Source organism: Mus caroli, unplaced genomic scaffold (assembly GCF_978045245.1).
Source record: "Mus caroli unplaced genomic scaffold, Mus_caroli_1 scaffold_18, whole genome shotgun sequence".
Taxonomy (NCBI): domain Eukaryota; kingdom Metazoa; phylum Chordata; class Mammalia; order Rodentia; family Muridae; genus Mus; species Mus caroli.
In genome coordinates this window covers 49,719,659-49,733,033 of record NW_028227273.1, presented here as the reverse complement: position 1 = coordinate 49,733,033, position 13,375 = coordinate 49,719,659, and the positions used below count along the sequence as shown (strand labels likewise).

The following is a 13,375-nucleotide window of genomic DNA, read 5'->3' as shown; positions in this document are numbered from 1 at the left end:
CATGCTTCAGAATTTTTAAACAGATAATAGAGATAACTTAGCAGTTAGGAACACTTGCAGCAATTCCAGAGAACCCAGGTATAGACGCTGCTCATTATTACACATAATCCCCAGAACATCCACACCTTCTTCCAGCCTCCACAGGGACCCAGAATACACACACACACACCAATTCAGTCTCTTTTTATTATTTTAAAGAAAGTATCAGATCACAGTAAGGCTGAGCCAGAGGGTAGTTCTGTCTACCAAGAATCTTGATGATTTTCTGAAATCTTTACCTCAGCTGGTTTGAAGTCTTGCACATACAGTGTATCAAGCGCTGTGTAAACTGACCCTTCCCCAGTCTTGTGCAGAGACCTAGACTCGGAGTTGGCCTGCAGTGAAGACTGAGATGTGAAGGAAGGGAAGGTTCCTTTTTCATGGAATGGGTCTAATTTAGGAAGCAGGACTACACAGCTGGCAGTCTTCTTAAATACTTTCCTCATATACCAGTGTGAAATAGCAAGCTTTTGGCACGCAGACAAGCTCCGTGAATTCATACGGACTGTTTCTTTTCTGTGTGTAACTGAGATCCAGTGCCCAGTACGGAGCGCTTTCTGGGGGGAGAAAAAGATCTTTCTAAAAATCTTTCTGTTTTTTTGTACTGGTTGAAAATAAGCCCTTTACACATATGGAAAATTATTAAGATTCCCTTCTTCAGAAAGTCACTGAAATGGATTTTGGCAAAGACATTTATTTTCTTGCTGCTCTGTCAAATCTTCCTTGTTTTAGACCACCACCCTCTGCCCAGTTTCTTCATAGCCACATCTAACTTTCCTTCAAAAGTGGACAAGCTTTCTTTTTAATAATTTTGTTGAGAAAAAATAAATAAGTATACATTATCTTTTTTAAGCAAACCATGGGTTTTATAAGCCAGTGACATCAGCATTCTACAAACAACAGTCACCGTGTTGTGTATGTGATCATCTTGAAAGACATCACCTCCCAAATTAATACTGCCAGTACAGCAAGAGGTCAGCAACTCAGAATACAGTGATGTGACTGTTAGCTTTTGTCATCTCTGATTGTTAGTGGTGGTAGTCTAGTCTGTAAAACCTGAAACCTGATAGCTGGCTAATTGTAGGAGCATCACAGTAGGCAAGCTCTTGTGGTTGGCTGTTATAAGTCTGTGTATTGTGTTGATTTCATCTGTAATAAGACATCCCACAACTTAGTCTGTCAACACAGAATGGTTGTTTATTGTCTTGTGCTTTCTGGGAGCCCAGAACTTGGGACCATCTTGGCTAGGCAGTTCTGGCATTGAGTTCACCATAATATGAAGCCATATGTTCCTTAAGGTGGACAGTTCCCCCTAAGGTGGCTCAGTTATATGGCTGACAAGTTCTGTGCCTTGTCTGTTGGCCTCAGTTCTGCACAGGAACTGAGGAAGTGTTCCCATTGGGCGGAAGCTAGCTTAACCCCAAAGAAGCAATCCAGGAAAGTGAAGTGGGATGGACAGTGCCTGCTAAGGCAAGAGTAACAGAAGACTGCTCCATAGTGAGGGAGCTGGGAGGGAGCCCACTGAAAAGCCTATCAAAGGCATGCAGTGAGTGAGGGGTTTGAAGAGGAGCTATGCCAGGCTCACCACACAGTGTCGAAGGCTGACTCTTTACTGCTGGATGCTGAGGTTGGAAACGGGGTTCCTGGGCCTGGAGATTGTGCAAAGGGAACCACAAGGTTGACGTTTATCTTTATGATAGTGTTTCATGATTTTGCTTAAATGGTATCCCAATACATACCAGAACAGCCCCAGAAAACACTGCCTACAGCTTTATCCTTTCTCCATGGCTACAGATGCTGGGTGTCAGACTTTATCGTTACACTAACCAGTCATTTTACAAAAAATTTCTGTTTAACCAGGAACCACAGCCATAGAGTCCTAAGCATAGTTTACTTTTTGTTCACACCCAGTGTTAACTGAACATTTTTTTAACATTGCATTTCTATAGGATGACTAATGTACTGTAGAGCAATTCAGACTTTTCTTTCTTTTAATCCACTTTGACAAATAAACCTGAGACTCTGCTGAAAGAGTTGAGGTTAAACCCAGCTCTTCCCAAAGCTACTGAGTATATGAGCTCGCCATAGAGAGGAGGCCTGCAATTCTCTGTCTAGCCAGGCTCATTCCCTAATCTGCTTGACCTTCAGCTAGTTCTTTAGTAAGACTTTAGGGTGAATCATCACAGCTAGGCTTTGCAGACCTGACTCCAGGAAGTCTGCATTCTCTGAGCCTTGGGCTTAGCCAGTCTCTGATTTTCAGACTAATGGCATTTTAAATCATGTACTCAATGATGAAATTAGCACTATGTGAAATAGGTGTAAAAGATGCTCTGGCCCTGTGACCTAAATAGATGTGTGCAGTACATGAGATGGTCCCACGATGTCCTTGTACCCTCATTTGGAACCTACACAGCTGTCTGGAGCCATCTTTCTAGCTGTTCTACCTACTATCTCTGAGATACTCTCTGTGTTCTAATCTGTTGTTTAAATGTAGAAATTGCAAGTGTCTTTTCCAAATGTTTTTTTCTGAGAGGAATTTCACACAGGCATACATGCACACTCACACTCAATGATGCATGAAATTACTTAGAGAAAAGCAAAATAGGACAGAGGTGCTATTGCATTTTACCTTGGAATAAGTGAAAGACCTAATTTGATGTCTGCACTTCACAGAGTCTTCCATGCTTGTGGAGAACTCCTGTGTGTTGTTAGAGCTTGGGCTGTATGATCTGAAAGGTCCTTTTACTGTAGTTTACATCTAGAATGCCCCCCAGAGGGCCATGCATTGAAGCTCCAGTCTCAATGGCACTGTTGGGCAGTAGTGGACCCTCTGGTCTCATGTCACTGGAAGCCTGTGCTTCAAGAGGACTGTGGCTTCTTCTCTTTTTGTGTCCCAGTGTGAAGATGGCCACAGACTTGTTGGGTCATGTGTGTTCCACTCTGATGTCCTGTCCTGCCACAGCCAAAGCAGCAGGATGACAACAATGCCTTGTATTACTAATCTTCTGGCTGATTCTCTGCTTAACCCTCTCACATGCTGTTATCGTTGGGTAAGCTATGGTCTCTCTGACCTTCAGTTTGCTTGTGTATAAAATATTGGCATATATAGTACCTTTCTGTGGAGCTGTCTGGATTGAATGAGTTAAATTTTTTGAAGCTCTTTGCAATCTAATAAGGCAGTATTGCTATAATATTTAGTATAGTATAGTATAGTATGTAAGTTAGGCGGTAGAAAGGAGGAAGGTGAAGCTTTTTACAGAAGAAGCTGGGAGTCACAAAAGCTATTTTTCTCAGGACAGATAGTGATAGAGCTGGAACCTAAGTTCCTAGCTAAGGAGTCACTAAAGTACATCATTTGTATGGTGTCTTTTGAAAATGTGTTAGCTGCCTTTAAAATAATGACTATTAATGTGTCTAAACAGCAAGACTCTCTATCACAGAATGCCAGTGTTTCTATAGAGGGTATTCTAGAAAAGGGAGAGGAGTGCAAAGTTGGGACATGGCCTGTCCCTGAGTCCCTGAGCACCCATGGGACTGTGATAATTAGCCTTCTTCAGAACTAATTAAGTCCCACCAGGGCAATGGTACATAGAAGAGAGGAGCAACACTGTCCCTGCTTTACCCAGGAGACTGGTTGTAGCCAGCTCATCCATTCTGCATTGCCTTGCTAGTATGTCCATGTTCCCACTTACTTAAAGAGAATGAATTGCATTTTATAATAGATGGCAACTGTGAGAGCCCTAAAACAATGGTTTTGTTTTGGAATAGATTCTTATTCCCTGGTCATGGTTCTGCCTTGGATGAGTGCGTAAGGAAGGAGCTTGCTCTCCCAAGTGTGCTGCTGCCTCTGCTCAAAGCACTTTTGAAACTCATCCTCAGTTATCACTGAACTTCAGCACATTCTTGGAAGACTAGTGACAAACAGCTTCATTACTTCTTTGTCATATCATACAGCAACAGGCTCAACTATAACTGAATGAAATGTAAAACAGAAAAATAACAGAATGGAATTCCATCCAGTGGTAGAGTTCTGTGCATCTATTGAGGGAGAACATTTGAGAAATATTACAGAGAAGTGTTTGCTTGCTGGTCATAGGTCACGAGCATTCTGGCTATCGTTGGCACACTTCCACAGCGCCAACATCATTAACAGTGTTTATCTTCATGCCTGTTCGCTTTACCTAATGGAAAAGTGAAATAAAAATTTCTATGAGAACTGTTTAAAACAAAATATTGTTCAATTTTTATACTTCACATTATTTTTAAATGTTATGAAAATGTATTATTTTATTGCCCTGTAAAGGCACACATGCTTATTAATCTGGTTTTCTTTGTCTATTTATAAGGATGTTTTATCAAAAATGATATTTTAAATATTATAAAGATGTAATGCTTTGCTAAATTAGACTATAAATGATTAATTTGGAAAGCAAATACATTTTAATTATTTTTCTAGAGTGCCTCTGTATGTTATAAATAGGCAGCCATTAGGAATCAAGTCACCTACATGAGCAGTGTCTTTGGGCACAGAGGCCTCTGCTGTAAAAGAACAGTTAGGCCAACATTTGCCTAAATGTATGTCCTGTCGTGGGGTCTGCACTTCTCATCTACGTTTTGTACCCTCTCAAAAGATCTCTCTAATTTTTCTCCTATGTGGATAAATTGATTTGTGCTTTTAAAATATCATAAAAATAATATATCCAGAAAAATGGAGCTGAACCTCTGAAAGAGCTTTTAGTAAGGGGAACAAAATTAAAATCTTGGCTGCTAACACCTGATCAGGGTTTGACTTGCTAAAGTTGTGTGATGTACTAAAGGGTACAGACGTCAAGAGGCCTAGACTCTGGTCCTTGTCTCTGCCACAAGTCTTTCTAAAGGACCTGGGACTAGTCACGTGACCTCTGTGGGGGTCTGCCTGCTCAAGTGTGAAAGGAAACTTGACAGCTTGATTGCTGAGCCTTGTTGTGTGAGCAGGCGGCTCCTCTTTCAGAGCTGATTTCAGTATTGTCCCAGCCTAGCTTCATACCCCTAGATGTGTAGGTCGCACACTGTATTAATTGTGCGCTCACCCCAAGAAATACTGTGGCCATGCATGATATGACTTCACCTTCAGTTCTCACAATGTTACAGGCTGAGAAGTCCAAGGTCAAGATGCTAAGTTAGTGAACTGCAGTTGACCCAACTGTTTCTCCCTGTGTCTGCAGTGACCTATCGTCTCTGTATGTGTATGGAAGGTTTCCTCGTTTTAGGCCACCATGCCTATCAGGTTAGGACCCTTAAGCTCCATGTCCAAATATGGTTACATTAGGGGTTACCTTGGTTACCTTAGGTGCTTAACTCCAGAACTCTCTCTTCTCCCAGCATCCTCCTTTTGGGGGGTTAGACAGAAGTGGTAACTAAAACCCAAAGCAATAAATACAGCATCAACAAACTGATTTTTTAAATAAGCATTCTTATCATACTTCCCCAAAGACAAGTAATGGCTCAGTGGTTACAGGCACATACTGCTCTCGCAATGGACCTGAGTTCAGTTCCCAGCACCCACAGTGGGCATTTCACAACCACCTGGAACTCTAGCTCCAGGTATCTGACACCCTGACACCATCTTCTGAACTTTGCAGGCAGCTCCCCCTCACACGTGCACATTTCCACTCACAGACACATAAAAATGTGATAGATGTTTGTAGTGGACACTCACACTTGTTCACAGCCACGGTTCACCTTGCTTGTTTTACCTTAAGTCTGGCCATCCTTTTCTTTTCCTGTGTGAACTCTTTCTTTATTGTGGAGAACACAACACATAAAGCTTACCACTGAGCCTCCTCCAGTTGCACAGCTCTGTAGCAATTTTTTCCATCACCATGTGCAGCCATCACCAGGCTGTTTCCAGAATTCAGTGTTCTGAACTCTATGTTCTTTAAACAATGCCCTCCCTTCTTTCCCAGGCCCCGGTAACCTCTCTTCTCCTTTCTCCATGAATTTGCCTATTCTCAGTATCTCCCCAGGTGGGACTCCATGATGTCTGGCATTCTCATCTTTTCAGCCAGCATTGAGTTGTCAAGATTCATCTGTATTGTAGTGTGTTGAGACTTTATTCTCTTATAAAGCTGAGTAGTACTTCATTGTGCCTCCCTACATACTGCATTTTATTCATCTCTTCATCCATTGTATGATGTATGGGTTGCTTCCACAACTTGGCTACTGTAAATACTGCTATTACAAATACTTTCTTTAATTACTTAACACTCGGGGGGGGGGGGCGGAGTCAAATGACAACTTGAGAAAGTCAGTTCTCTCCTTCTACCATGCAGCTTTTAGGAATCAAACTAAAGTCATCAGCCTTGGCAGCAAGGCCCTTTACTGCTCAACCTTCTTACCAGCCCAAAATTTATGTGTTCATGTATATGTCTATGTGAGTACATGCACACATGTGTACACACAGAGACTAGAAGAGGGTGGTGTATCCCATGGAGCCGGAGTTACAGGCATTTGAAAAGTGCATTACATGGGTGTGGGGATCCAAATCTCAGTCCTTATAATTTTCAACCAGTGTTCTTAACCACTAAGTGACTCATCTATCCATCCCTACACTATGAATATTAATGCATAAGTCTCAGTGTAGGTTTCTACTTTCAATTCCTTAGGCTTTGTGCCTAAAAGTAGAATTGCTAGCCACATGTTGTTCTGTGTTAAGTGTTTTCTGTGGCAACTACATATCAAGAGTTCTATGGCCTCATCAAGTAGATGGTTTAAAACAGCAAGGGATTCATATTGTAAGAGGGTCTTTACAGTGATCCCCTATATACCAAACTCTCTGTTATTAGAGTCTGCAGTCTTCAAAAGGAGCCCAAATAAAATGTCTCTAAGAAAACCATGTCCTAGAGTTAATGGTAGGAGATGGGATACATCTTAACAAATAGCACCTTATCTCTTAACAGCTCAGGTCCCACCAAGGCAGGGGATGCACGGATCTTCACATGTGAGCGTTACTCATGCATGAGTTTAACTCACAAATGCTTTCACACTAGAAAGAAAGTGCACCATAGTGTTTGATGCTCGATGCTTACATCATGCATGCGGCCTTGAGAACATTCAGAAAATATACACACACATGCATGCATACACATACGCATTGCATAAATGAAAATATTCAGTTTTTACTTAAGAATGTTCACTGTCATGCTATAAAAATAGTCAAAATCTAGAAACATCTCCATTCCCATAAATAGGAACCATGGTATAGCAATGGATTGGGAGATTATGTAGTTATTAATATTTTCAAAAATGTATACTTCTTAGTGATCACCATGTTACAATGAATAAATGACTTTACACACAGCAAAATCTGATCTAAAACACCATCCATAAGCATAAACCAGAAAGAACTGCTAACATGTTTAGTTTTTTTCCTAGTTTTATTAAGGAATAAACTATCCCATTAGGTGCATTTCAGAGTTGCAGACATCAATATTTATATTTGAATCTTACTACTACAATTTGGTAACTGAATTTTATTTTCTCCATAGTGAAATTGCCTTATCTCTTTGGTCAGGATTGAAACTCTTGCTTCAGCCTTTGTTCCTCCTGGTTCAAAGAGTTGTGGTAGGTGCAGACAACACTGCTCTATCAACAGAAGCTCAGATATTTCTTAAAAGCACATTGTTAACCAGATAAAATTAATCCACTAAAAGAGCACAGTGAGCAGTAAGAGAGTGACAGGCTGGGCCAGAGACAGGCTGTGGACATCAGGGTGCCACACAGCAGCTCCTGCTGCACTTCGCTGTCTACCTTTGTTGTATACATTAGAAGATGAGATAGGAAAGAGACATTTCCCACCTCTGCTTTCCCATGTAATAGAGAAAACGTTAGGTCCTGCCACATGATTGATACCTTGTTAAAGATTGGTAGGTAACAGTGCATGTAAGGATTTCCTGACCAGAGGTTATGAGGGAGTTATTTCTTCCATGGATTGCAGCACTCAAGTTTTGGAAAGAGGTTTTTCCATTTATGGGTATGATAACCGTTTAGAATTCTCTGCATTTAGACAGAGGATGGATGGATGGATGGATGGGTAGATGGACAAACACACAAGTTCTCTGAACATCAAAGAAGTACTTGCCCACAGGCCACTCCTGCTAATCCCAGAATAATTTGCCAGTTTCTCAAAGCAAGTGCAGTAGAAAGTCTGGCGAGTCCACTGGTTCCTTATTACCGTTGCTGGTTTCTAGCTCAGACTCTGTTTACTGTTTAGAATTCTGCATGCAGCAGAGGCGCCACATTGAGCCATATCCATGGAGATCTTGCTAGGGTCCCCAGATAGGAACTCCTGGGCACTGGAAGGAGTTACCCCTGAAGAAAATGACTGGCAAGGAGAGCTTTTTTGGCAGCACCACTACCCTTGTGGGGTGATAGGTTGTTTGCCTTTCTGAGGGGCCATTATTGAAGATAAAGGACAGAGCAGCCTCTGGCAGTGTTGGGAGTTGCTTCCTCAGGTTCTCCAAATGAGAACTGGTGCTCAGAGAGACTCTCTGCCAGTAAAGGACTGTGAGCAGAAGGACCCAGCAGCACTCCCCACTGCTGTGAGGCACAACAGGATGGGCCAAGTGAGCAAGGTAACTTTTACCTTCTTTTATTCAGGCAATATAAGTGACAAACTTGAGTGAAAGGGACACACAGCTCCTGAGGAAAGGACCAGTTAACCAGGACCCATGGGGTTCGCAGACTGCAACAGAGGCTCTGGTTTGGGCTCCAGCTGAGAACAGGCATTGGGGATTGGTGAGCAAGGTCTTGTTGGGGCTGAGATTGCCAGAAGGATGTGCTGTGCTGAGTTCAACAACAGACACTCCAAAAAGGGGTGCTGGGCAGGAGTCAGTAGTGAAGGGACCACCTGTGGACACAGTGGCTGCAGGAACCCCAGGAACAGATCCCTGGCTGGGTGGCAGCACAGCATGGGTGGTCCTCCTGCTCAGCACTCAGACCCAGAGCACAGCCAAGCAAAGAGGACATGTGTTCATTCACCTTGTCACCTAGCAAAGCACTCTGTGACACAGCCCCATCCAGGCTGGCCAGTGGTGACATCATCCTCAAAACACTAAATGGAAGGCTCAATCCTTAGAGATTTTTTTAAGCTATAATTATTGGGGCAAGAAAAAGTTTTTTGAACTTGGATTTTAAATCTTACTTTACATTTTCCTGGGGTTTAGTTCTGTTTGCTTCCAGCATGGCCTAAATACCTACTTCAAAGCAAACATTCTAACAAGAACTTGTTAAAAGGAAGAGAAACCAGCCCCTGTGGCTTCTTGTACACCAGCTATGGAGGCCTCACAGAACCACGTTTGTGAGCTGAGTGTAAATGAATCCGAAACCTACAAATTAGATTTCCCTTGAAATACACATGGGCTTAAAACCTTAACGGGAAAAGAACTTGGCAAATCAAGTCTGACCATATTCAGCAAAACCTCACTAATTTGCACTAATGACCAAGAGACCCATTGAGAATTAGCTGAATTTTTGTGAGTGTGTTAGCATGGGAAAAAATACCAAAACGGGAGTATGGAAGTGGGGGTAACGAGGGTAGAGAGGAAGGGGGAGGAGGAAAATCAAAGTTCTAGCATGAAACAAGCATACTTTATGGTACAATGAAGAATGTATTTGAACGGTTACTGGAATGAAACCCAATAGCTTAATGAGCGCCTTGCTGCGGTGCGCCTGCCGCTGGGGAGGCGGCCATGCCATAGGCCCTCCTGAGCCAGCAGCTAATGTGCACTTGGGCAAAGAGGCCTTTGCCTGATTGAAAGCCGGGGGTTGTGGTTTGCTCAGGGGTGTAAACCAATGAGATTCTACCGTGTGTCATGCACATTTGTTATGGACACTGTGATTGCAAATCAGAATCAGGAGTGAGATTGCTTATTACGGCTTTAAAAAAGATAAAAATGTACTACAAATACCAAAGGATATTGGGAATTCTCACTAGCTTCATCTTCTGTAGATATAGTGAATTCTACTTACTATAGTGAATAGAAGATATTCACTTTAACATTTCTTGAAGGCTAGATATTTGGTACCTTCTATTGTGACATGAATTTTATTAAAAATAAAAGCAGCATCTTTATAAGCAAATGTTTGAAAAGTTGTTGATTGATTTCATTAATCAGGGCCCAAATTTCATAATGAAAATGGCTCTTTTTCTGTGGCTACTTTTAAGAAATAAAATTCTATTTTAATTGTAAGTATGTGTATCTGGGGTTTAAGTAGGATATGTGCATGTAGTGTAGTACCCACGCAGACCAGAAGAGGGCATTGATCCCCAGGAGCTGGAGTTACAGATGGTCTGTGTGCCATTTCGAATGAGTGCTTGGGACAGAACTCAGGTCCTCTGCAAGAGCAGCGTGTACTCTTAACCACTGAGCCATCTCTCCAGACCCTAAGATACCATTTAAATGGATGTGATTTCAGGAGGTACCTCCCACACCCAAGCATGTGCCTTAGCTTTGAGACAAGGATTTCATGTACTGTGGGGTTCAAGCATAGCATGTATGTCCCTCTGCCTTAGAAGCTCTTGGTAATGATTTGTGTTTATGCTGATTTGAATTGCTCCTTCAGACCTGCCTTTCTGAAAGCCACCTTCTTCCAGCTGAGGAATCATTTAGAACTACTTCTCAGCCACTGGAAACTGAAGAATAATAAATGTGTCCCAGAGGTTTCTCAGAATAGAATTTGATGCAAATGGTTTTAGGTCTTGTACTGACCCTGAACCAGAAAAAGAACTGTGATACCAACTGGCTCAGAAAAAGCCAAACGCCATTAAACACATAGTAAAGCTCTCTGCTCTTGCCAGTTTTCATCTTTCCACAGTTAAACATGTAGACCTTCTGGGGTATCCCTCCTTCAAGCCAAGAACTCACACACACACACACACACACACACACACACACACACACACACACACACGGCAGCCAGACAAAAGTTACTCATTCATACCAAAACTGTGAAAAACCCTTTTGCAGCAGAACCCCTTAGAAGGTCAGAGAACATTCTGCATGATCTGTATGATAGAGCATAGGTGATCTTGCCCCATACAGCCTCTCTTCTCAGCATTCCCCAGCCTCCTATTCATTCTGCTGCAGCCATGCCGGCCTTTGTCCCCTGCCTCAGACCTTCCACTAAAGCTTTCTTTCCCAAGGATCTTTCCCCACCACTCTCTCTTGGCTGCTTTTCTGCCTTGCATCAGTGTGGTTCACTTCCTGGTTCATTGTTCATCTCTCTCGTCAGATGTCCTCTTTTCTGGACAGGACTTGTTGACCCTTCAGCGGATAGTAATGGGCTCTGCCCTTGTGTTGTCCTTGCCCTGCAATTGTCTGTCATCTGTTGTGAAGCTTGGATCTGTTGTGCTCATAAACGTCCTCCCAGCAATAATAAGCAATAAATAGTATCCATGCAATAAAGATTTAGTGAGTGGGAAAGGAAAGAAATTACATGAATATATGCAGATATTCTACAAGTTTGTGTTGCTTCTGTGTCTTAGTAACTTTTATTACTTCATTTTCTCCTTAACTTGTAGTCTTTTCATTTCTTTCTTGAAAGGAGTTTTTATAAGTACTTTCAAGTCAAGTACTGTGCTCTCTCTCCTTCTCCCTCTCCTTCTTCTTTCTTCCTCTTTCCTCTCTTCTTCCTTTCCTCTCTCCCTCTCCCCATACAGTCAAAACCTTGTTGAGATTCATTTCCCAACTTGCTTTGGAATTAAGATGTTCATTTAAAGCATAAGGCATAAAGGTATAAGCTGTGCATAATTACAACTGTCTCAGGATTTTTTAAATTAAATATTTTGTCACATTCAAGGTATTTTTATTGTATTTCTTTATCAAGTCTTTAATATAAACTTTGAACTACTAATATTTTAACATATATAAAAGACAATGGTGGCCTAGAAGAAAAGCATGGAATGGAATTGTATTATTTCTTTATAATATGCTGTGGCTGTAATAGTCTTTATGGACGAAGTGAAAACATACAGAGGCCCTATCATTGGAGAGGGGAAATTTACTTTCATACAGAAATCTCTCACTCCTGCAAACAGTGAGAGAAAGAAAAACATAATGCAGTTTCAAGTTAGAGAAGACTTTGCAAAAAGGAGGATGCCTTGGCTGAGTTTAAAGGCCAGAGGAGGTTAGCCCAGACAGGAAGGCCTTGATAGAGAGGAAGCATGCACAGATATCAAGTTCAAGGGAGGTATGAACAGAGTGAGAAGACCAGGAAACCTCCAGCATTGGGGATTACTAAAACATGAGTGTGCAGTGAGAGAGGCTGGTGGGGAGGACGCAGGGAGAGGTGGGGAAGGGGCATAGTTAACTTCAGATGTACAACCTGTTCTCCAAATAAGAGCTTACATACTGCCCTAAGATCAGATCAAAGCAAAACCACCATGTTAGGGTTAGAACTGGAAACTCAGATTTCCCAGTATGGCTTCTCCTTGCTGTTCTATGTTCCCCTTGGCCTCAACAGCTGGAACAATGCCACATCCAGCGCTTTTCTCAGCTCACCCTATGAGTGAGTAGGGTAAAAATAACCCTATGCTGTTTGTTTGTTTGTTTGTTTTGATTTTTATTTTTTGTCAGCTTGACACATCCTAGTGTCACCTGGGAAAAGGGGACCTCAATTGAGAAAGTGCCTCTATCAGATTAAGCTAAAGACAAATCTGTGGACATTTTCTTGTTTAATGATTGATATGGGAGGGCCCAAGACACATGGGTGGTGCCAGCCCTTGACAGGTGGCTTGTATAAGCAAGGCCTCTGTGGTAGAGTCTGTCTTGTGTTCCTGCTGTGGTTTTCTTCATAGTAGACTGTGATCATTAAGTGTAAGCCAAATAAACCATCTCCTAGAGTTGCTTTTGGTCATGGTGTTTATCATATCAATAAAAAGCAGTAGACTAGTCCAATCCCTTCCCCTGGTAGATTAGAAACCTAAGGTTGAAGGCTAGGGTGTAGTCATGAATTAATGGTAAAATCCAAACTAGAACTCTGTCCCTTGATTTCCAATCTAGTGGTTTTTAAAAATATGACACTGGAGAAAGAGAAAAAGAGAAATTTCTCCTTTCACAAGTATAGTATATTAAAAAAAATACTAAAAAATATCATCCACTCTCTATACACTCATCAATTTTATTAATGGAGATTTTCTTTACCATACTCTTCTCTTCTTAGTTCATCCTGTTCCCTGGGCCCTCGCATGCCAATGCTAAATTTTAGAGAACTCGGTACAGAGAGTTCTCTACTAAGACCTCTTGTTAATGGAATCCATTCCCATTAAGGCTTGATGGTGCCTGGGTGACTGACCCTG

General features: G+C 41.8%; 1 protein-coding gene and 1 long non-coding RNA gene across 5 annotated transcripts in view; one reads left to right on the top strand and one right to left on the bottom strand.

Annotated features, from left to right (window-relative positions):
- Supt3h (SPT3 homolog, SAGA and STAGA complex component) overlaps positions 1–13,375 on the top strand; it is a 332,054-nt gene that overhangs the window by 278,455 nt on the left and 40,224 nt on the right. The window lies entirely within an intron of this gene.
- On the bottom strand, positions 4,158–5,913 carry LOC110312499 (uncharacterized). Of its 2 annotated transcripts, none has more exons than XR_002380058.3 (3): positions 5,851–5,913; positions 5,364–5,435; positions 4,158–4,220 (listed from the first exon to the last, which is right to left on the bottom strand). It is a non-coding gene; the product is annotated as an uncharacterized LOC110312499 (long non-coding RNA). The 2 variants fall into 2 exon arrangements; XR_002380059.3 differs by having other exon boundaries at positions 4,162–4,220; positions 5,355–5,435.